The sequence below is a fragment of the Heliangelus exortis genome, chromosome 10 (assembly GCF_036169615.1).
Source record: "Heliangelus exortis chromosome 10, bHelExo1.hap1, whole genome shotgun sequence".
In the NCBI taxonomy this organism is placed as follows: domain Eukaryota; kingdom Metazoa; phylum Chordata; class Aves; order Apodiformes; family Trochilidae; genus Heliangelus; species Heliangelus exortis.
In genome coordinates, this window is record NC_092431.1 from 19,660,705 (window position 1) to 19,686,537 (window position 25,833).

Below are 25,833 nucleotides of genomic sequence, written 5' to 3' on the forward strand. Positions count from 1 at the left end.
CTCCACTCCCACAGGCTTTCTCATTTCAGTGCTAAATCAGCTTACCAGCTACCCAAGAGCTATAACCTCAAGTAGGTGTTCCCCACCTAAGATCTGTTTTGATCAATCAGTGAGAAAAGCTTTGAGACCATTTGGTCACTGTACAACATTTCCCTGTTAACTAAGGCAAGGAGAGGAGAAAAAAATCAGAACAAAGTAACCTTAGGTAAAGGTAATAATTTGAACAAAACCAATTACAGTGTGTCCTGCTAATTCAAAGTAACACAAATTGACACCGTATTTTTACAAGCTCAGAAACATTTGTGAAACTGCTGCAGGCTGAAGTAATCTATAATAATTAGAATAAGTTTCTGCTGTTCCAGTAAAATATACCACTGCTCAGCCCCTTATCACTATAGAATTACTATTGACACTATACAAAGAATTCTAGAATACCAAGTTAATTAATTTTAAAGATTTTGAAAATAATTATTTTAAATTGCTACTTTTCCCATCTCTAGCAAGGAGCTATAATTTAAGAAATTTGTAGCTACAAAAAAGTGTTGCTAAGATTATTTTTATTGTGGCTCTCACTATCTTCAGCTACTTCTTGAAAGTCTTGATGTTTCAAAAGTTTGCTGTAAGGTTGTGTGTAAAGAAGTGGCAAATCATGTCTTGACAGTTTTTAGCTATAAGTGTGGATGTGTGTGCATGTGCTCCCTATTGAAGTAATAATCTATTTGGCTTTTTTCTTGATGTTGTTTTCATCATCAACTCCAACTTAATTGCTAACTCATATATGTCAAAAAACAACCAAATAATCTCATTCACCTTTTTTACATAAGCAGTTCTACTGTAGAAAATGGGCTGGAGTCATAGCAGAACATCTAGATTACACTTTAAAATGCAGCAATCATCTTAAAAAGTATCACAAGAGATGTTATCATTTCCAGATAGCCGTGAGAAAGGAGGAATGTTAAGTAAAATCCAAAGCTAAACATTCTTCTTACAGATTTTGGAGATGCATCACACACCACACATACACACTCCCCACTCCCCCTCTTTTCTTAACCTTGATTTGCCCTGAAAACCACTCCAGGTATGCAAAATAACCTGGCTGGTTATGGCAGACCTCAGCGATACACTTCAGCTCCTTTCACTGCCAAATGTTAAAGATTTACAGTACACTGAAAAGACTGAAGTCCAGACATAATTACCTTGTTTCTTCCTTGTGGAGGTGATTCCTGACTTCCCAGCATCTCTACACTTGTGACTCACTCCACAGGTCAGTCTCCTGAAGGAACAACTCAAGGCACATCAAACAGGAGCTGTGCACAGCCAAAGGAGCACACGTGTTGCTGCTGGTTCCCCTCCAGGTATTGTGCCTGGGAAGAGCAGAGAAGCACATGACATTTCTTTTCTGAAATAAATGGTGTTACTGGTTTGGCCAAGAGCAAATCTTTACACTGTCTCTACTAGGACCCAGTCCCCAGTTCTGAACACTGTTTTAGGATCATATAATAACCTGATCTTAAAGATATATACACAGTGGTAATTATGTTTCTAGCCAGTGAATTACTGAACTGACATCCCATACATGTGAGAGTATTCATCAGACATATCTTTCAAGGTTGTTCTGGTTTAATTTCTCAGCTTTTACATAAAAGGCAGACAAGAGCTTCTCACACCTGCACAGGTATCAATATCTAAAATCATACCAAACCACCCATATTCGTAACTCCCTTCAGCTTTCAGAAAGCAGTTTTTCCAAAATGCTAATGAGATGCACATTTTATAGGGAATGTCCTCTCTTTGTACACACTGGAAGCAGTAAGGTCAGAGCCACCAGCTGGACTTTGCATTCTGGTGACAGAAGCAGCCTGTCCTCCCTGACTTGTCCATGCACCGTGGAGCAGAAGCTGACAAGGGGGTTGTCTCTCATTTTCTATTACATTCTATCTCACTGCTCCTGCATTAATAGCCTCATTCAGTTCAACAGGATTTTTATGCATTCACTTCATTGTTGTTAAGTATTACACGATGAAGAGATAGTAAATCTTTTTTTTTTTTTTTTCTTTCTTCCAGGGGATGTGTTGAAAGAATATCCTTCAGTGGATAAAAGCAGGTCAGCTATTTCAGCAGGCAGCACCACCAGATGCAATTCCTCTATGAATTATATACACAGATATAAACCTGCAGACTCTCTTAACTGAACTGGCATTTGTAAGAGGCAGCAAACAGAAGAAGCTAATTTTCTATGACAACAATCCCACAACATGAGTTGTAGCTGTCGTGTACAGATTGACTTCAATTTAACTCCTGCAAAGAGGTTTGCATGGATTTCAGCTGATTTGGTTACTTTGGTTCTCTAAGTTATGTCATGTACACTATATTTAAAACATTCTTTTTAGAGAATGGCAGAATGAATAATTGGCAGGATGGTGTAATTATGAACTGAGAAATTGTTCTATATGATGTGAACTACCAAAAGTGTCACATTGCTCTAAATTAATGAAAGTCTCCTGGAATAGAGGAAATGCTAAATATAGAATCTCAGCTAAATTAAACATATGCTTTAATAAGCCTTTTACAGATAAAAGAAGTTTATTTCAGTTGCCAGAGAGATAAATATAGTGCAAAATACCTGTATAAACAGAAATATATTCCATAAAATTTATTAATAATTTAAATAGTCCTTTTTTCACAGAATAGAGACAATGAACCATAATTATGTCATCTGCACAACTTTTTCAGAGCCAAACTGCAGTGTCCACTGATAATCAGTATTTTGTGAACTTAGCTGCTCATCTTGGCTGAAGAGGTAACAATCTATTCCTCTGAAAGTAACCAGAAAGTTTTCATCAGACTTGAACAGTGATGTATAAAGAGTAATTCTGGAGGATATTATGTCCTGTGGGCACACTTTTCAGAGTTTCTCAGATAGTTTATTTTCAGTCTAATATTATTTCTGCTACTTTATACCAGCAATACTGCATTTTCTAGTCAAGATTGTTGAGACAATCAAAGGGTAGAACTGCAGACTTCTATTGCTTCAGCTACCTCCCACCTACACATTCAGGCATCAAGACTATGAAAAAGCATTAATAAAATTTACAATTTTTGGCTCCTTCTAAAGCTAGTGGTTCTTTGACCTATGTATGAAAAGGTCTGCCACAAAACTAAGACCAAACCTGGAGACACTTGAACTCAAGGGAGATGCAAACACCCAGACTACGACAATCACGTTTAGCTTGAGGGGTGAACAGAGGCTTAACTCAACTGTGTCCTTCTAGATTTGAGGTAATGTATTGGAGATGTTACTATTTTTTCATCCATGGATGCTATCCCAAGCTTTAAGGTATGGGGACAAGACTTGAGTGGGGATAAGGTTAGAAAAGAGTAGAAGGAAGTAAGTGGAGAAGGAAGGGAATTAAGCAACCAAATGTTGATATAGTATTTACTGTACACACATTTTATGAAGAGTACAACAATGTCTATTTAATAGAGGTCAGACAGACGTAGGTGAGATTAAGGAACATATTTGTGAGATAGTAACTAGAACATCCTTATGAGATTCCTTTTTACTTTGACTGTGATTACTAAAGCTTCTTTTATTTGTTTCTGTCAGTTTGTGTTAAGTCATGGCTGAAGAAAAAGCAAACAATCTGCTTTATTTGCTTCATAAATATAATTATAAACTTGCCAGAACCAGGTTAGCCACAAATTAACATGACAGCTACATTCACTTTCACATGGATTATTTATGAAGAAACTTCAACAGGGTAAAGCTACTGATAGGACCAGGTGTTTCTGTAGAAGCCAATAAAGTTGCTATAGTGACAGGCCACAAGAGTGGTCTAAAAGGTGTGATAAATGACAAACATCTTCCAATTTGCAAGCCAGCAGAGTTTGGCATTTCAGAAATATTGGTAACATCTGCAAATATATCTTCTTATATGGCAAAATGGGGATATTGTATCAGGGTCCACATTAAGTTACTCCTTAAGCTCTCTTAAGCCTATAAAGATCCCATTGTTCTTAACATCCATTTATTAGCTAAATTACACCCTTCCTCCTTGCAGATACAGGTTGTATCTCCCTCTCATCTAAGCCTCAAACTTAACAAATGTTCACAAGATGATTTTCCTCAATATCTTTGGAGCTTCTGATATATATTATTTCTGGCTGCATTAGATTTTAAATATTTAAAATTCATTCATCTTTCTAGATCTCAGATGCAGTGGAAACTGGCAGCAGATTTTTCCAAATAAATAATATAACATAAACCTATATTAACCATCAATTAGAACTTCCAGACTAAACAAACAAACAAACCCCAAAACCCCAAGCAAACAAAAAATAAAAATGAAAAAACAATCAAACCAGAAAAACAAAAAACAAACCAAATCCAAACCCTCCATAGCCACAGAAAAGAAAGAGGCCTCAGGTTTTATTACAAGTGTTAGTAAAACCTGTACAGAGCTGTTTTTACAATGCCACAACTTTCTGTGTGGATACATGTTCCATCCACTGATATTTACACATGCTATAATGGTCTTTTTTTCTTTTCCCTCTTGAATTGCAGGAGGTCAGAAACAGCTTATGAATATACCTGACAAGGCTTAAGGCAAGAGGTGGGAATCATAAAGCTAAGAAAGGAGGAAAAGAAAAATACAGCTGTGCTCTTTTGCAATAGCTACTGTTTAGATGGTGGCAGCTACAAATTGGTACTTTTTTGCTTTTGGATCAAAACATGCAACACAACATCCCTCATACAGAACACCATGAAGTCATGGTAAACCAGCTGAACAATAATGCTAGAAAAGCCATATTTTCAAAATGGCATTAGCTGCAATGGGGACACATTAGCTGCAACAGGGAGTCCACTGCAGTTCTGAGATGTAATATGTATTAAAGGCTGAAATTAATCTTCTAAATTGACTTTTGCTTTTCTGTTGTAAGTCACTTGTGCTACTTCCCTGCATATGTTTTTCCTTTTCACATCTTGTGGTAGAAATACTAAAATTTCTTAAATTGTGCACCCCCATCCATTGCTAGAAAGTGAACATGAACAAGCACCAAACGTTGCAAATTTCAGAAATTACCTTTCTTGCTAAAAATAAATTATAGTTTGTAACTTCAGCACATGGCCTGGCTATGTGAAAGCAAGCTATCATAAAAATGACTGCACTTTCATGACTGGAAAAGCAGCAGAGAGGATATGAGCTCCTGAACAGCCAGCAGGATCACTCTGTGCTGTACACCACAAGACAAGGAAAGCAAGAGAAATCTCAAGATGATGTCTCAGGTGATGCACCAGTTGTGAAAGAAAAGTTTGGAAACTGGTGTGGGATACCAACTGATGTCATCTTGCAGTATCCCAGTCTGATCCAGGTCTTGATTATTCCTTATAATTTGGCCATCAGAACTCAAAAGGAAAGAAATAAAAGGATATCCTCACTCCATCCAATGGCCATACACTGGGGATGTACTAAGATGTACTACACTGGACCACACGTGCAAAACTCAGTAAATTTTAAAGGCTCATTAAAAAATTAAAAATGAACTGCCTTCTATCTCAGTATCGCTCTTCTAACTACTGGAATATTCATGTTCTCTACTTTCCTCTCTAAATTTTGTTAATTTTATATGAGGCCTCAGATAAAGCACTCAATGATCACATGAACAGAAAACTGCAAATTCTTGTGGCTTTAATTTCTCTGTATCAATTAAAAATAAAAAAAAAGGGGGGGAACAACAAAAAAGACTTAACGGAAACAACAGAAAATGCTACAATCTATGAAGGCAAGAACAGTCTCATAAACCCCAAAACTTGTGTCCTTGCACTGCATTTTGCAAGGGAAAAGCACATCAAAGGTCTGAATTAAAATGAGCAATCAAAAATCCAATAACACCTAAGAAATCTTCTAGACTTCAGCAGAACCTGTCTTAAAAAACCCCAGCATGTACAAGTCTTCTGTGGTAACTTAAGTACTGGTTCTTTTGTTGTTTTTTTTTAAATACCAAATGCAGTTGTGGAAAATATTTGTCATCACAGAGGAAAGGAAATGGATTGCTAATGCTATATTAAAATGTTATTTACAGAGGCAAAACAAAATGCAGTATAGGCAGAAAGCCAATGCTATTTGACTTGCCTTGCAGAAGTGAATATTCTTCAATCAAATATATTTTAAGTATGATTACTATGATTTAAAAAAAAAATTTAAAAAAGCAGCCTTTCTTGAATCAAAACACTCTATTTTCATTCCTTATAAAATCATCTTGTGGCTGGTAAAAATTCAGAGGAAGTAAAGAGTGAATAGCAAAAGTTTAATTCCAGACACCTTCCTCATGTATTACACGAAAAGTTTAGCACATGACAGGTTCTAGCCTTAAAGTTTCTAAAATTTACAGAAAGAACAACATTTTTAAAATACACTATCTTTCACCCATTCATATCACACCTAGGTGGCTTTTAGAATCAGCTTTTTAAAATCAAGGAACTAAAATACCCCTCTACGTAGGAAATATTCAGAGGCTTTATTTCAATGCTTAATAATAAAAAAGGGTGGAACAAAATGTTTTGTTCTCCTGGTATGGAATAATTTAGGATTTTATTCATCTTTACAGGCTTATTTTCAACATTTGATTTTAATATACAACTACTGAAATTACTTCTGTAGCTGCAGAAGATGAGACAGGCACAGATGAGTCTTTAAAGAATACAAATGTAAAATACAGTGTTTGGATAACTTCTGGTAAATGTTGTTTGCCAGACTCCTCCAGTACTCTTACTATTTTTCTTGTAACATGTAATAAAATTTAAATATGACTGTTTGCAAAAAAGCCCAAACAAACTGAATATAATTTGTATTCTTTTCAGATTCAGAAAGAACATATCCATTGTAAAATCACAGTCTATTTACAGTGTCACTACATCATAACTCAGCTTTTTAAAAATCATTTCCTTGTGTGCCCTATGTAGCAAAATTACAACACTGTATATTGAATGGAACAGCTTGAAGACTTGCAAAGGTATCTGCTATTATGTCAAATGACTTCTCTCCCATTCAGGAAGGTCCTAAACCACCTTATTTTGCACTGCTGATGTAAAGCACATGCATTAGAATTTTAAAAGGAAGGCAGAAGAAAGCTCACAAACAAATCCTTATTTCTAAAATTCCTTGTGTGTCTTACTTAGAGTAATTCTATCATTTAGCCTTCCAGTTGTTAAGACTGTGTTTTAGTACACAGTAAATGGTCACTGTAATGACAATTTATTTTGTTCTGCTTGCAGAACAAGAAAGTAGATATAGTAGATAAATTAATCACTGTAAAACATTCACTGAATTCTGCAATTAGAGCTTTATCATTGAATAATGACATTCCCACAAATACTTCTATAAATCTTTATTTTTAGACACAGCAACATTACCCACCTTGCATACTGCAATCTTTACACACCAGGACCTAAAATGTAGCAAAATTAAGTACACAGACCACAACACAGTAATTTGGGAATATTATAGATGATCATTCATGGGAACAGAATCTAAATCTTTTGTAGTAGGTACAATAAATGTATGTACATGGCCTCCACCCACCACCCCTTCTCCTGCTCTGTGCCTGGAAAAAGAGTCTTTCTCCAAACATAGAAAAACAAAGGCCTAACAAATACTTGATGAAATTTGTTCTATTTCTGTGAAGATGATTCATATATGAGCCAGACCACTCAAGAAACTGTTGCAGAAATCTTTATAACTATCAGTTCTAAGCATGTCCATTCCCAGGGAAGGAGGAGGCTTACAGACAAAGGCTGAGTTCAAAGCAGCATAAATTTTGGATTCATATGAATTTAGAACTGATTCCTTAAAGAGATTTCTTTCAAGAGCTTGGCTCTTGGATCAAGTTTAGAAACATATCATGTCTTAATTCCAAGACATCCAAGCCTTGGAAAATCCAGTAACTGATTCATTATCATCTTTCTTCAGAACAAATGAAAAAAAAACCACTGCACATATTCTTTGGATAAGAGTTTTTAAAGCACAGCACTACTTCAGTGAAGAAATTATAATTATTCAAATTAATTTTAAACACTAAGGAAAAAAGCTGTTAAAAAATGTTGCAAATCAGAACATGAAAATCAAGGAAAAAACACACCTGTAAAAGCAAAATTTTTTTTTTCTGACAAACAGCAGGAAAATACCAAACCATTTCTATATATATTTGAAATATTTTCTGTATTGACAAGAATCAGCTTACACCAAAGAGGCTCAAAAGTGAATTTTACAGAGTATTTGTCTGGAAAATATTTAAGTAAACTTGGACTATAATAAAAAAGCCAAAAAAGAAATTCAAAAGTGAACAAAAGCCTGATGAAAAGTATAACTAAAATCTTGTAAAATATTAGCTCCATAGTAATTACAAAAAATAATTTGACTAAGCAAAATCAACTGGTTCCTCAAATAGTTGCTTTCAGAACATGGGATCATAATGCAAAATCAAATTATTACAATATACTTTTTCACTTACTCTTATTTATCTCTACTTGATCTCATTGCAGAGCTGGCAGTTTGTCCTGAGATATTAGGTCAATCTACTAATTAATTTTCAAAACTGAAGTACGATGCACTTTGCAAGAATGTATTTGTTCCACTAAAATGAAATGATGAGAATCTTGATGTGTTGAATTCAGATCTGTCCTAACCTGGCTATGACTGATGCCAGGTTTGACAAATTGTTTTGGAACCAGAAGCATTAGAAGTCTTCAATCCTCTAACTTACAAAAGGAAAACCTTTCACAGCTTCACTTACAGAAATCATGCAAGTGCTTTCACATTGCTGATTTCTGGAGAGTTTGTTGATGCCTACTTGTATGGTTCATAATGGGTGACCACTGTAATTCAATAAGCATAGAAATTATACAGAAGTGGTCAGAATAATTCCCAGCTAGCTTTATGAACAGAATTTCAGTCTGACACACATGAAGGACTTGATTCTGTCAGCAGGCATTGTTTCTCAAGTGGAAGCCTGAGACAAGTAGGAGCATGGGCAGTAAGTAGCAGGGTGAGCACTGCTCCTGACACTAGTGAGACCTTAGCAGTGCACAGCAAGAGAGGTGAGGCAAGCAGTATGCCTGTTCTTTACCAAATGTAGCTCCCTGAGTGATGAGGTGGCACCCAGAAATACAACTGGATCAGAACATTGGAATGTAGTAGAGACAGCTACAAATGATGTATCTGTTCTGAAGTGCATTTAGGAATAGGTTTACAGAAAGGTAAGAAGAATCTAAACAAGGAGAATTTCTTTATACTTATTAAATATAACTTTCCAGCCATGACCACATAAGTTCATAATTTATTCCACTGTATTCTTTCTCCCAACTTAATAAAAAACCCACACGTGCACACTGTCAAGCTGCAATCAACCATGAAAAAAACCTGAGTTAGAAAGACTAAGCAATGAGACTTTTTCCAAATTCACATGGATTAAGCCCTTATTATAGCACTGCAGATCCAATATGCTAATCTAGTTTACAAGTGAATGCAGCACATTTCAGTCTCTTGATCTTTCAGATGGGTGCCTATGCTTACTTACTCATTCCACTGCAAGCAGTGGTGTTGCATTAGGTATGAATTGGGCTCAGTTTCCTTACTTTTGTGGAACCTGGGCAATTGATATCAGTGACAAACCATGGACTTCAATTGAAACTTGCAGAGTACACAAAGGGTAAACAATGAGCACTTGAGGCTTAGTGGGTTTTTTTTCTTTCTCCCAAGACCAGGGCACTGCATTCAAAGTGGTGCATCAAATTATACAGCCTCATTTATGATCTTTTTAGTCCATGACCTTTCTGTCAGTTTATGATTCCAGAACTTTAATGATCAGCATTTGGTCATGCTTAGAGATATCAAGCTGCCAAAATTCAGCAAAAGAGGATAATCATTAATTGCAGATCTCAGGCAATCTGGAGACATGAATTAATCGACTCATTACTTAAGACACCTGCCTGAGTAATAATATATAGTGTAGCAATAAATGTAACTGTATTCTATAGAATACTGTCACATGACCCATGTGAAGCCTCCCTGGGCATTATTTTATAGTATATACTTTGGTTAATACACTCAGACATTTATCAGAAGCCTGACAAGCTGGTGCTATATTTTAATTTATGGGAATTATGGCTAAAGGTGAGCTGCACAAACAGCTGAGAATTGAAGCAGTAATTAGTGGAACCAAGGAAGTGTGGAATGATTAGAGATAAATAAAATGAAGTCATTTTCAGGTAAAGGGTGTCAGAAAGGTTCACAGGGAGAATTTTGAATGAACTGAAATTGTTTTATGAAAATGCAGTATTATTATATGGATTAATGATCCATTAATGTCTATCATTTATAATCATAATAAAGTTTACTACTTGAAGTTATGTAAAATAATACTGTGTTTGATATATCACCATGAAGATGTAAGACCAAACTATTTCACTTAGCTGTTAAAAAAAGTTGAGGCACTAAGCTTCTTCATTACCTTGTAAAATATCAGCTTTGGACAGCAATCCTCAGAGCAAAGTCCCAAGGTTAACTTCAGGCAATTGCATCTGTTTCTGTGTCACAGGCTACAGACACATCAGCTGTGAAGACAAAAAAAAAAGAAAATACTTCAAATTCTTTCATACTGTATCTGAAAGGAAAACTACTTTCTAGAATAAAACTCTGCTACTTGAATGCTACTGGAGTAATTTAGTTCAGAATGTATTTATGGATCCCATTCAGGCCCCTCAGTCTGAAAATGCCACATCTTGATGGCCAATGTTAAATGATAACAACTTAATACTAACTTTCTATCACTGCACAATGTAACCACCTGCAGACTGCTTCCTCAAATGAATGAATGGTCTTTTTCCAAGCTGATATAATTTCACTGTCATCATATTTTAGATATTAGTCTCACATGTTCTCCTGGAGTGGGATGTCAAACCACCCAGTAAAGAAGATACACTTGAATCAGTGCTTGTGAAACAGAGCTTTTCATTTGCTATAGCATTTGGTTTTGTCTTGTCACTGCCTCAAGTCTCACCACTTTTCTCTTACCACATTCATTCACCTGCACCTTTTCCTTTACACTGGAAGTTTCTGCTTGCTTAGCTCACAGTTTTGTTTCTCCTCAGGAGAAGGGCAACAAAAAGGCAAACCCAAAAGCCTGTGAAACATCCTTATTCTTGCTTCTGTTTCAAGAAGTTACAGCCTGGTACAAGGCAGCAACTCTCTTCCAGTATCTCATCTTTCACATATTTATTATAACTGAATGTATTTCAGAGCTGAGAAATTTTGTGGGTACAAGTGGTAGCACGACTGTCCACTAAGTATCAGAGCCACAGCACCTGTTCAGCTGCTTTGAAGGTAATGAATTTAATTTTCTTTAATTCATGATGCAATTGAGACTGCCAAATGGCCAATGTTAGGACAAGAGGAGGGTGACAGTAGCTCAAAAGGTAGCTGTCTCCATCACAGTACAGCTGTGCTACACTAAACCTGCACTGCTAAATCCCAAGCCATGGTTTGAAGTTATGGAAGTGAACCCATTATTTTAAAATTTCCCACAAAGACATTGGACACAGGAAAAAGAAAATCCCTCGATATAAACAGAACAAAAAGTCCCCCAGCTATATTAGAAGACTAAATGCAACCTGTAGATTTTAACAGTTTTAAATTATATGTACAGTGCATCTGGCTTTTAGGCACTACTTGTCTATGATTTTACAAGGTCAGAAGTAAAAAGATGCTGAACTTAATTCTAATTCACTGTGGGAAGTCTCACTGCAAGATGAGTGTGGTGAGAAACAATTGACTTGTTACAGAGCTTGAAAGAGGGAAAATGAAGAAAAGCTTGAAGTTATTATTAGGTTGCCAAAGTTTGTGGACTCACCAGTGTCTACAGGCAATCTATCATAACCCAATTTAAACTCAATTCATATCAATTTGAAGTTATTTCTTTCTCATATAGAATCAAATCAATGGAATCTTGAGTTAAATTAACAGAAGTGTCTCTACAGGAAGTTGCATAGTTTTAGCCAAATAAACTCTAAAAATGGTATGAAAAAAGCAATGCAGCTTGTGAAAACAAGTGATAAGATCATGCACAGCAGTAACAGACACTGTATAGACAGAGACTTATTTGATCAGTTTGCATTCAGTCTGTTCTGTTTTCAGATACGTGGTAGAGAACCTAAATGCTACCCCTGGTCTGTGAAGTCATTTTGCAGAACTCATTGACATTGGTAAGGACAGCAGTAGGCCCTGGCTATTGATTGCCTCTGCCTGTACACATCCACAGGCAGGCTCCCAGTAACCTAATGCAAACCTGGTTTCTAAGAATAACTGGCTAAATAATAGATGAATTGTGACACGCACACATTGTGTCTATTCACAGAGAAACCTCTGAAATTTCATCTGTAATTCAATTAGGCTGTTAAAATCTAATTGCATTAGGGCCAGGAAATATTGTTTATTGGGCTTAATTCTTATAAATGCTATCAATCCAGTCCTCACTCTCTATTTCTACAGTTCTGGACTTCTTCTTGTGTCAAGACTTGCTGTTTCCAGGAAATCTTTGCAGATGATGGAATGGTGTAGTAGTGTCCTCTCATTACTGAATTTCCATCCCAGATGGCTTGGCAGTAATGCCTCTCCAGATCCTGCTGTCAGTCAGATAGGAGCTTCATCTGAATTACCTCCGTTCCAGGCTCCTGGACACCTTCCTGACCTTCTTTCCTGCACCTAATGTCTTCTCCAGACTTTTGTTCTCACTATGCTTCACCCCACTGAAGCATAATGGGGACAGCTGTCTGCACTATTAATGAGAGAGGAAGAACAGATGTGGGGGAAAGAGCCACTTGCTGTATGACTGGTAGTCTGAGTTCAGAACAGAGACATGGAAATTACAGTGTGCACCAATATGTGGTAGATGCTCACAGCAGTTACTTCACATGCCCTTAGGTCTTTGTGAGTAAATCTACATTAGAGCACATCAAGCCAATTGTTCTCATTGCTGAGCATGAATTTCTTGGTGCTTTAATTAATTCACCCACAGCATGAGCACCACTGTGTTTGATGCACACTTGTTCTTGAAGAGCTTGGGCATATAATTGCTACCATGAAACAAAGACTAAAGCACTGATAGAAACAGTGGACTAAAACCATCTAAAACAGAAAAACAGAGTTTTAGTGAGACAGGTAAATGTAACACTTTCTGGTAGAAGATGTCATCACAAAAAAACCAAAAAACCAAAAACCCCAACCCCCAATTTTTTATTATTTTTTAAATCTTCCCTCATTTTCTTGAGTCTCCCTAAGGCTTTGTGGGTTAAAAAATTACTCTTTTTAGTTTTAAATTTTACCTGGGGTTGCATTATTAATAAAAAAGTTTAGTTATATTTTAATTTGTTGGCTTAAGAACAGTTGGGACAGATGGAAAAAGGAAAATCATAGTTTTCAGTTGCTTTTGTTCTTGAGGAGCTGGCTTATGTACCCTATGCAGCAAGATGAAAGTAAAAGCAAATGGAAAAATTGAATCACAGCAATAAAATATGTAGGCACTTCTCTGACTCGCCCAATAAATGTGCTATTCCAGATAAATGGGAAATGTGTATATTCTGTTACCATGCTTCTTAAATATGAAAGTTTTTTTCCCTTTCTCTCTGAATTCTTCTATGGCAGGGGAACAGCCTTCAATCTAGTGACATGGCTGTCTTTTGCTGCTGTCAATTTCAGGTTTTCCTGAAAGCAGACATTAGGAATTCAAGTATTGGCTTTCTTACTATATGGATCTGACAAGACTTCTTATTTATGCTACTAATGTGTTCTAGTGTGCACTCTTCTAATAGAAAGAGAAGATTAATATAGCAATGGTTTTGCAACAAAAAAGTCCATTCCTAAAGTGACCAGAAAAGTGACTGGTTTAAGCCAAACGTATTAATTTAAACCTTTTGGTCAAAATTTTAATGCAGAACAAAGCTACTACAAAAGTCAAATAAGTCAAATTAAATCTGAATTAGACTAAAAAATACAGACAGTATTGTCAAGAAACACAACCATATGGTGACATGCTAACAGTCTGAATTATTTTTCCAGTAAAATCTCTGTATTTAAACTCAACAGTACAAAGTTGTATGGAAAAAGAACAAAAATAGGAAATACTGACACCTTTGGCCTCACATTCAGAGTGAAGACTTGTGTGTAGTGCATTTTAAGCAGGTGGTTAATAACTAATTTGATATTCAAAGATACCCTCTACTTATCCCGTGACTATCAAAGGTTTTCAACTTTGCACAGAAAAATATTTACTGAATCCATGACAAGCTGATTTCAGACCAGCTACTGGGACCTCATCTGGTATGAGCTAATTGGAAAGGAATGTGTATACAAGTGTCCCAAAACCCAGATGATTGCCTTGATCAGCACGCTATGTAATTAGGGCTCTATTTCTGGGTTTTCATGATAATTTGGAAGTTAGTGTTGCAGTGTTTTCTCCAATAAAGAACATAAATACATGTGGAAAATTCAATATTGTATTACAGGTAGAACTCTTCTTCAGCCAAACCTATCTACATTTGCTTTGCTACTGCTAGCAAAATCTTTACTTTTTGGAATACTCTTATTCCACTTTAAGAAAATAAGGCAATATTTTCACACTCAGCAATACCCTACAGAAATCCAGGCATTTGTTGGAGAATGAAAAAAAAAAAAAAAAAAAGGAGAAAAGTGCAAATGATCAAAAAAAGGTCAAGCTATATGAGGATTCTGAGGTACATCTCAGGGAACAAAATCTGTACAAACAGGAATAAACAAACCCTTCAGTGTGGCAGATCCTTCAAGAGGTTTGCCACCTCTGATTCACACTGACAAACTCATATGGTTCTCTTTCCTGTACTCAGTGCTACAGTAAAATTCTAAATAAATATCCAATTTAAGACAGAGATAGTGTCAGCTGCCAATCAACACAAATTCTGTTATACTATTTATCCAATTTTTTCTCTTGTAAGAGCCCCATCAGCAGTTTGCCTGCTCTTTTATTCTGTACTTTTCTTACACTGCTGCAGCTTGGTTGCAGACACCTCCTTACAGGCCTTGATAAAGCTGTTGCAGTACACATGCAATACAGCAGTTTCTATTGGTGTTCCAGAGCTATTCATTACTGTCATAATTTCAGCACACACTGCTGTTACTGCAGACTGCCAACTATTGTTTTGCATGTGCATAGATTTTATGCCTAAAAAAAGACACTTACTATTGTTATTTAATAAAATGACTGTAATAATACCTTACATTTATACAAATCCCTTCTCACCCAAGAGTCTTAAAATACATCGATGATTTTTCTTTTCCCTTGGATGTAATGCTACAGATTGTTCATTCCACCTGCTGCTGAAAAAAACACCTCCTTCTAACATGTAACATATCTGCTTAGCAGCACAAAGCAGCACTGCACCATTTTGAACATCTTTCTGTGACTGCAATAGTGGCAGAAAACAGCATCACAAATACCCCAGTGCAGAAGCAGAGCAGGCAAGGTTAGAAGGTATCCATACGGACCAATTTGCTGATCCTATGGTCACTGCTACCAAGAAAATAGGGACACAGCTCTGCTCACCCACAAAAACAGATTTATGGGGAAGTCTGTGGCACTAATTGTAAAAATGGATGAAAGGAACTCAAAAATAAAGAAAGTAGTGCCTCAGATGCTAAGGTACATTTTTAATCACAATTATCTCCAAAAAGCTTATACACTCAAAAAAGAAATGCACCCATTTAAAGATCTGGAGGAAAAGCAGGTGAGATGCTTAGCAAACACACAAACTAAACCCACTCTTCTTGTCTCTGTAGCTCTCAACTGGAAGAAGGCCCTGACACTGTTAGAACTTGTTTTCTGTTCACCTCCTTGGCCAAACCGAATGGTTTATGGTAAGGGTCTTACTTTCACATAACCAGACATCCCTTTCAAGTACTTTGATTTAGAGCTTGAAACTCCAAGACAGCACTAAGTACTACTATTTCTCATAACTAACTGCTGTACTGGAGCCTGGAATGAGAAGGGAGAAGAGATAAGATCACATTTCCTGAAAAGATACTGGAACATGATACAGCAAAGCCTATTTTGTCTATGCTTCTCATTACCTACAGTTATAACACCAGCTATTTCTTGGGAGGGTCCTTTGCACTGTGCCATACTATGACTTTGAAAATGCTGCTGGCCTGTTAACTGAATGTAGGGCTTTAACTGTAAAATTAATTAAATATGGGACACTTTCCACCCAAACTCCTTCTGTACCTAACAACTAGAAAGAAAAAAAAAAGTATTTTTCTAAATACATGTTCAACATGAACCCTTGAAGCTCTATATGCACATCAAGGACAGCACATGACCCTAAGTTTGTCTGAATCTGTTTTTGCTGAAAAAGGCTGTTATAGCATTGGCCCTGCTCTTATCTCTTGAAGACAGTAGCCCAAATTCTTCCCTGTTACACAAGTCCAATCTCACATTGATTTCAATGGGTTTCAGTGGAATAACTGAAAAGGGAATTTGGCCCGTAATCTCTGGCTTTATCATAAAACAAGGAAGTGTTTGGCTAAGATTAGATTTAAGATAGCCCAGAGGGATAAGTCAAGGACTCAAGAACCTTTACTGACACCTAAGTCTCCTGCCTTTGGGGAAGACACAAAACAGAGTGCCTTTACAGCACTATATTCCTAAAATGGGGAGAAACCCTTCATTAATATATTAACTGATGTTTCTCTCTTCCATCAATAAGACAAGAGGTCTACTTATGTTGTAGAAAAAGAACTGGGTTTTTCCTTTTCTAAAGTTTTCTTTAAAAAATTTATGTGATTGTCCTTGGCTGTATAGTAAAAGGAATACTTTTTTTTTTTAATCCTACATACAGTATAGTTGGAAACAGCAAGTACTTCTACACACATTTATCTACAAAGATTTTCCTTTGACTTCCTCTGAGTTGGTTGCCCAAATAACATGGGTCTAGTTTCTGTTGCACACCACTCTGTGCTACAAGTGTTGTGTGAGCTAAGGGATGAGGCTTCATTGATGCTTGAGCTGCTGAGTACACAAGGCAGACTCCTACAGCCCCAGGAGCTTCAACACCTGCAGTTGCAACAAGTTTAAAGGTTTGCTTACAATTGAGAGGTGGCTTATTAGCCTCTGTTCCACTCACCAGTCTTTCTCCTCCCTCCAACAGGACTCAGCTTTGCAAGGTAGCAAGGATCAATCCCCCATACAGCAGTCATCAAATAAAAAGGACTTGACTGGATTTCACAGCAATGTGGCTGCTTGTTGCTGGCTTTGTTGAGACAAGTACACCACTCTCTTCGTGCTCAAAAAGAAAAAAACCAAAAACAAAAACAACAACAACAACAAAGTAAAACACCAAACAGAAAAGAAAGTCAACTACTTCTTCACTCTTTGAATTCTTTAGTCATACCCCACCACTTGGTTTATATTACAAAATGTTGCAAGGCAAGAAAAGCAACTGCAATTTCTATCTACCCTGGATGCAAAGGTTAGGAAAGTTCACAGCCACATTTCCAGACTTTAAAAGTATTTTCATTTTAGCAGCTGCAGCAGATAATCCTGTTCATGAAGGAAATTAACAACACCTTGCCCAAAAAAACTCAAACCCTTGATGTAAAGGTAACTGAGAAATTAAATGCAAATGGTAATTCTATAATAATTTTTTAAATAAAATTACCCTTAAACAGTTAAAGAAATAGGGAAGAGACTAAAAGCACTGGATCAGTGAACTGAAACAAGCCCCAGGAGTAACTAACAGGTAACTCACAGCCACTTTTGCAATCTTTTGTGTATTTAGATTATTAGTCTCAATTATATCTCTGGAAAGAAAATCTCCCCAGGTTTAGGTTTCTCCCACAGAAATACACCTTACAATGAAGGCCCTGGGAAGCTTCAATCTTGCAGAGCCCTGGCCCTGCTCTGTAGATGTTCTTCAGAGAAGGCAGAGATCAGTGCCACCAGCCCAACCACCAGCTGAGGGGCCCTGCCTCATTTACCTCAGGCCATACTGACAGGTCTGATATACATTTAATTAGCAAACAGCTGTGGCTGTTAGAGGTGCCACAGCCTGACTTCTTTGTCACTGCTCTGCAAGAGGTTATAATTTTCTCAGGAGAACTTAGCAGAGCTGCTTTAGAGTGAAGCACTTCAGTTAAAACCCACTGACACTGGTGCAGGAGGTGAGTCTGTGGACTTTGCCTTCAGGGTAATGATGCCCCACCCCTGGTGGAAATGGCATCATATGGGGCAGTCACAACAGCTTTCAGTTCTTCATGGAAACTACACCAAAGTGACTCAGCAACTTACAGCTCTAGTTACTATCCTGATAATTAAGCCTAGTTACTAGGCTTTGTTACTATCCTTAAGTTAGACCATCATAATCACAAATAAAGAGATGTAACATCTGTCTGCAGCTCTCCGTGCTCTCTTTTAGCCCTTCCCTTGTTCTCCAAGCTTTCCTCTATGTGGTTAAAATCAGCCATGGCTGTTGGTATCATATACAGAGAGAACATTTCTGTGTCTTCTTTGCTGACTGGTTGAACAGCATAATAAATGGACTTATTTTGCAACAGTGTGGTATGGACTCTGAAAGCTATTCCCAAGAACAATTTTCACAAAAATTGAGCTATTCCAACTTATTCCTGAATGCAACATCATCAGACTTGCAGCACAATTACAGGGAACTACACTCTGCCAACACTGGTAAATTGAGGACCTTTCTTTTCCTGGCTCTGCTACTGCTGGACAGCCTCTGCTTTTGCTTCCATCTGTGCTAACAACAGAATCCTTTTTGATTAAAATGTCGCTGAGTTGCATTGTGAAATTTCAGTTGAACTGTGCACTTGCTGCACTCAGAAATACTTTTCCCTCATTTGGATGCAAGATGTAAGCATTTGAGAGTTATGCCTCCAGCCTGAGGTATTGCAATGAGAAGGAGAAAACCCAGGTCTTTTCATTAACCTGCAAGGGAAACTCAAGCTTTGGAACAGGCTTTTCCTATTGTCTGTATATATGATGGTTGTTTTTTTGACTAATGAGATAGTTAACCAATGTGCTTCAAAGAAGGCCTGGAAAAAGTGCAAGATGGAAATATCCACAGCAGTGGACACACAGCAGTACTGTCTGAAATTAAAAGAAAAATCAGTGTCTCACAAAAGGTCTGCTTATTTGATACACAGAAGGAATAATAACTAGCTAATAATGACCAACTAAGTAGAAACTGAGGTCCGGAACACTGAAATTACTGTATTTCTTGAGGCAATCTCAGGACACTTTGGTCTACATACAAAATCTTTTTTTTTAATTATTATTATTAATTTATTTTTCGATTTTGAGAAATTAAGAGATTAAGTTTTCCTCTATTCTCAGCGAAACTGAGGACTGCATGGTCTTCTGAGTGTGTCTAATGAAAGCATTCTCACTGCAAAGTCACAGCTCCTTTTTTTAACAGCAGGTAAAAACATACATTTTTGTCATAGTGAAGATTGTGAAGTGTTTCTCCAAATTAAAGGTGGAAGGATAAAAATGTAACATAGTGAAGTAGGGATTAATAAGGAAATTACCAGAGGAAATTAAGTTTAATTAATAATTAATTAGCCCGTAATTAGGAGATAATTAAGTAAATTGAGGAATTTAGGAGCTACATTATATGTTCTACCTAAAACAATAGTTCTAGTTAAAAATTTAATAGCATTAAGCCCTTTTGTAATTCTCAGTGACACATTTCAGGCTTTAAATTATCAAAGTTTGCATTTTCCAGTGGGCCTTCAACCTAAACAATATCTTTGTGGTCTAGAACAGCAGAATCAAAGAGAAGTTGGATATGTTTCTTGGGAACTAATCAAAAGTTTGGGAACAATGCAATTCCTGCATTGAAAAAAGACTGGCTCTGAGCCCAGGGTTAAATTCCTTTAGAGAGTGGAGCAAGAATTTGGTGGTTTTTATCAACAAGTCTGGAATCAGAGAATATTAAAGCAGGAGATGGAGATGAAAACATCAGTATTGGGACATGTTCAAGTATCAGAATGTGTTCATGCCTGAATGGTTTTTCAGGGACAGACTCAGACTTGTTCCTCCTTTATCTAAATTGCTCCTTGCACAGATGCTCTCAGAACCATTACTTACCTGGGTGACAGAAAGAACATTATCCAGGTTTTGCATTGCAAGAACAGAAGCACTCTTCTCTCACTAATGTCCAAACATTTACTTATAAAAGAAATAAAATTGAAAAAGATTCTGTTTGTTTTCACTGGTCTGCAGAGTTCCAAGTGCCACTCAGATCTAACATTCACTTCAAATATGCATTACTTAGTACAGCTGGAACAGACACTGCATACAGTTCAGAGCTTGTGGGTCTGTTACCTCTTTGGATCAACTTCTTACCCTTCTGCACACTACAACAGTCTGTCCATAGTGGAGAAAAATGTCTGTTTGCCACAGCTCCATGAGACTGTACTCCAGCTATTACAAAGCAATCCATTTTCCAACACACTTAACCAGAAGTAAATTTAGGATCAAATTATTAGGCTTAAATTAGCCTCTCTGCCTGTTATTCCCAGCTGATATGAATTCTTCTTAGACTATCAAGCTAGAGAGCTAAAGCCTGATTAAAAATGAAAAATGAGCATACACCACTTTCTCTATGATAAAATACCTCTCTCTTCGATGAGTTTAAACTTGCAATTATGTTTGAAGACTGATGTCAGATAACTGCTGAGCTTCTGTTCAGGCAGTGAGCAATGTCTTTATATTCAGTAGGTACTGCACAGAGCCACAAGCCAGCATCTTGAAAACTATCTCAAAAAAACAAAGGGGACTAAGGAATTTATGGGATGTTTCTGGGAGGAATCCTTAGACAGGAGTCTTAAAGTTTCCATGAAAAAACAAAGGCAAATACTTCCTTCTGTTCTATGAATTTGTTTGTTCTCTCATTCATCAGAAGTCTGAAGTACATCAGGATATATTTATGATACATAAATATAAATAATCTTTTGTTTATGTGATATTAATTACCTGGATGGAAAATGCACTTGCCAAAGAAATCTATATGGGAGCCATGGGAGTCAGCCACTAGAACAGAATCATTGTCCAAATAAATGTAACTACACAGCAATAAATAGCAGCAGCATGCAGTGGAATAGGAGGAGTAGAATAATATGTTCAATTGTAAATCACTGAGCATAGAAATTTAGGCAGGCATAATACAATTACCCAAATGGAGGTCAAATGCAATTTCACAGGGTGAATAGCAGACTATGACCATGTGTCTGTGTAATTTTTTTTTAATTTCAAAATGATTCAGACATTATTTAACATTTGGAAATATCTTTCATTTTTCATATGCTATTCTGATGAATGCAATTAATTAATTTAGCAGACAACTGCAATTTGCATAATTTTCACTAGGAACACTTTACTTATGTTTGGAGTTTTTATTCTGCTCCTCACATTCACACTAGAAAGGGAAGCAAGCAAAGTGAACTGAGACTATCAATCATAACACTGAGCTGAGAAGACCTCAAAACACTACTTATTCATTATAACTTGGAATAGATAAGTTTGCTGAAGAGGAACAGTATTATAAAATATAAGCAATGGAGATATAACATTACATTTATTTTTCCAATTTAGATATATATATATATATGAGAAAAACTTCAGAGAGATATGACTTTTCTATAAATCAGACATATGAAACAAAAATTAAAATGGCAGAGCCCAGGTTTAGCTTTCAAATTTATACCAATGATCTCAGCAGGAGTTCTATTTTGAGATCAGTCTCAAATTGGGACTCTCAAAAACAAGGATCCTGCTCTTTAAGTTCTTCTTCATGTTTTATAGCTACTATTTACAACCTGTATGTTTATTTTTATTTACCAATATTCAGAGTTTTACTTTTCTCCTTTAAGATCTTGATTCTGCAATACATACAAGAACAAACAAAGAAATAGGCCAGGCTCTTTGAAAATGTGAAATTTCATCACCACATTGATTCAGAGCCAGAAGGAGAATTGTAATCAGAGGTCCTGGGGTCAGTCCTACCTCTCAGACACAACTGCAAACAAATCAGTGTTCATGAAAATATTTCTGCTGCTCCACTAGCCAGTTTCTGAGCTAGCTTTCAAAACCAACTAAAAAAAACCCAAATAAATCCTTTTTCTTGATGATGAGACTGTTTAATTTGTCTTTTAGAGGCCTCATACACATACCTGAATCCTGGCATCAAAAGGACGCCTCAGCACAAGTAGTTATAACTTACAAAATATAATGCTTATCACAAAAAATTACAACAATGGTATCTTTAGTACTATCTCTGTAAATACAGTACTTCATTAACAAGACAATGGGTTGGATCAATGCTAGCTCTTCCTGACAGCTCTGCTACATACCTGTCTCACTGCGTTAGTTTAATGAATGTGTTTCCAGCTCATTCCCACTCTGTGTAGTCTCTGTTAAAAAAACAAAAAAATATGATTCAGCTGATACAGATTTTAGAGTCACTCATCTATGCAATATTGAGTGACTTCTCTTGGCCAGGGATCAACAATGAGCAGCAGTGCGAAGCAACTTTTTCTGCTGCAGTGCTTTTCCCTCCTGAAAACTGGAAACAAATTTTAAAATACCACTCAGTTTTGTTAGTGCAAAAAGTGCTTTGAAAAAATATTCACCATGCTCACCAGCTGTTCTCTGGGTAGGGACATCTACACTGTATCCCCAGAAACCAGACAGGCAATACACAGATGTATCTGTCTGTGTTGTTTTCTGAGGCTGTCTCAGAATTAAAGATTTTTCTTCTTTGAGTGTGCAGACTGATAACATCATGGGAGTCACAAGGCTACAAATAAGTGGTGAATTTGGCAGCATCAACACTGAAACCATAGGGTAAAATTTATGTTTACTGTACCTAGCCCAATTGCTCAAAGAGCTGAGCATGCTGGCACCAAGCCAGCAAAGCACTTAGAGGAGGGCTGGGACTCCAGCCTGCCAACAGCTCACCCCGTGCCACAGCAGCCTGAGAACTGAGCACCTTCTAGAGCAGAACTCATGCCAGACCAGGGACTTGGCCACCATCCTGGCTATTACAGGACTGTTATTTGCTGATAGGAGTAATGGTGATCATCTCCTCACAGGAATTTGCAATAAACCAGGAAAACATCAATGAAATCCTTACCAGGAAACTCCACTGAAGTTAATAAAGTTTTTACTATAGGTTTCAACACAGATGCCATTTCATTTGGTCCCCCTGCCTGCCTTTTTATTTCTTTCCTTTTCTTCCTTTTTGTATTTAATCACCACACAACTTCTTTATCTGTGAGGAGAAACAAAATGAGAGTGAGATGCACAAGGCAGAAAAAAAGCACCTAAATAATACATACTGCAAGGTTGTACATCACCCTTCCCTTCCCTGTTTCTTGCAAACTTACTTCCACCAGCCTATAGGTCAGAGTTAGGCTAGTATTGTCAAGAGACAGGGCTTCCTCCCTTGACTCAGAACCTGAGCTGTATGTTGTCTTAATTTAGTCACTGCAATTTAAAAAAAGCAAGCATGCTGTATGGTAAACTATAACTTTCATTTCCTCCTATAAAAAATGCAAAAGCTTATTAAAAAAAATTCTCATTCTGCTCTAGAGCCCTGAAACTAAATCATTGATTTCATAATCTTTAAATTTTAATTAAAACTAAACTCTTGCAAAACAAATTAGAAATACATAAATATTATGTGTTAAGAATTCCAAAGAATTATTCTGACAAGGTACAATGTCAGTCCCTCTGTCTCTGTGGATGCAGCATGGTACATAAATGTGTTTTGAGGTTTCCTCAGTCCTAGCTTCAGTTCATGATCAAAGGAGCTTGTCAAATAAATGTCACGTAATTGTCACTACATTAAGAATTAACATAATGTATTTATTTATTTATTTATCAAAACTGGCTACGGTTATTGCCATCAAAAACTACTGAGTGTCCCACAATGCACTGAAGAATCTCCTTCAACAACAAAAAAGCCTTGTTACCCTGTGTGCTGTGTTCCCTCTGGCTGGCTGAAGTGGTGTGGATAATGCCCCACGGGGTGTTCCAGCAGCCTCTGCCATGACAAATGCCAGGAAAGTCTGCCATAGGAATAATGAAAACACTTTTTTCCTTCACAACCCATTTGTCAAGTTTTCAGTCTTATCTATGTGACACAAAAAAAGCCCTGAAGATTATTTTATGTGTAAAATGTTTTCACTGGCATGTGTACTGTACAACTCTTTGCACTCAGAGCAGTAACAGTTTTTGAACTATTTCACAGAATTACATGGAAAATCATCAGAAAAGTTGTAAACATTTACTAAAAAAAAATACTAGAAAACTCACACAAGACAAAGTTCAGTGAAAATCAGCACTGTAAACTGGGTAAATACCTGGAGCAGCCTAATGTAGATGTTATTGCCCCTCTCATTGACAGGAAGATCAAGCATAAGCTAATATGTTTTTGCAGACTCAAAGCTAGACATGCCAAGATACCCTTGCTGGTTTGAACCTGTGGAAAGGATATTATGTGCTTATTTTCTTAGATTCCTTTATTGTTAAGATCTGGATACTAACAAGACATGTTTTGGGTGAAGATTTAGCTGTCAAGTCATAGAATAAGCTAACTGTGACCAAAATAAGTGGACATCTCTATGCTACCACCAGAAAGCACTCCACTGGGACATTCACCAGCCCTCTGTACTATTAAAAGATCTTAATTTGTTAGAATCTGGTTTTAGTTGCTTTAACATTTTATGATTTCTATAGGGAGGACTCACTCCACTCAGTCCCCAGTCTTGGTAGATTTTACCTTGTACTGGTTATCATGAAAATATTTTAGCATACTTTAGTAAAAAAAACCCCAACTATTTCAAAGTACAAATTTGGCTGATATACTTTTTAAATACACAAAGAATTTTGTAGCCGGTTTCTTCAAAAGCTTTAAGCATTTCCAGTTTTGCAGAAAAAAAGAGACCTGGAAACTCATTTGGGATCGTCTCTCAATCCAAGGACTCATCTTCTGCTGGATATGGGAAAAAAAAGCAAATGCTAAAGCCCCTAAGACTTTGATCACACTTTGCATATGCTCAGCATTTTGGCAGATGAATTCTCTCAGGAGCCCATCTGCCCTGCCCTGCTCCAAACCAGGAGTGCAGGGACTGTGTGGAATTTCAGCAGTAGCTGTGGCAGCTAGATGCCACTGTGGCACAAAGGACTGTAACTGAAAGCAAAGATCCTTTTCCTTCCCTGCTCCCTGGCTGCCAGGCACACAGGAGGAAGCTGGAAGCAGCAAAACTTACACAGAGACAGGACCAGGAGCTGGACAGGCTTGGAAGGTTTAGCATATGGAGAGGCCAGGATTCAAAATGGGGACAAGTTGGGAAGGAATGAGAGAAGGAATTAAGCTCAAGAAAATACTGAAAAAAATAAGCTAGGGGGAAAGATTTGGAAAATAAAATGAGTAGGAGACAAGGAGTGGCTCAAGATACCATCATTTCATATTGCAAAGGGTACCAGTAGAAAAGGCTGAAGAAACAAGGTCTGAGTACATCAATCTTGTTTCTCTAAAGCTTGGAATAGAAACTGAGTAATTTGGTAATAAACGTTTCTCTCCTGGCTATTTAATGACTGAGAGAAACATCCTGTGGATCTTGCTATTGAGTGCACACAACTATTCTGCTGAGAATTTGAATTTTCAAAAACTGAGTGAAGAACAGGAATTTGGAAAAAAAAAAACAAGGCAAACATAAGGATCCTGGT

General features: G+C 36.9%; 2 long non-coding RNA genes across 3 annotated transcripts in view; both read right to left on the reverse strand.

Annotated features, from left to right (window-relative positions):
* The window catches only part of LOC139800248 (uncharacterized), a 35,335-nt gene extending 12,821 nt beyond the window's left edge, over positions 1 to 22,514 (reverse strand). Inside the window, exons 1-4 of one of the 2 annotated variants that reach the window (XR_011727680.1) lie at positions 22,452 to 22,514; positions 17,207 to 17,365; positions 10,510 to 10,612; positions 1,197 to 1,364 (exon numbers count right to left, since the gene is read on the reverse strand). This is a non-coding gene — a long non-coding RNA (uncharacterized lncRNA). The remainder of the gene's footprint in view (positions 1 to 1,196; positions 1,365 to 10,509; positions 10,613 to 17,206; positions 17,366 to 22,451) is intronic. The other variant, XR_011727681.1, reaches the window with a different exon arrangement.
* Positions 22,515 to 23,239: 725 nt separating this feature from the next.
* Positions 23,240 to 25,833, reverse strand: part of LOC139800249 (uncharacterized) — a 51,430-nt gene continuing 48,836 nt past the window's right edge. The window contains exon 4 of the long non-coding RNA XR_011727682.1: positions 23,240 to 23,371. This is a non-coding gene — a long non-coding RNA (uncharacterized lncRNA). The remainder of the gene's footprint in view (positions 23,372 to 25,833) is intronic.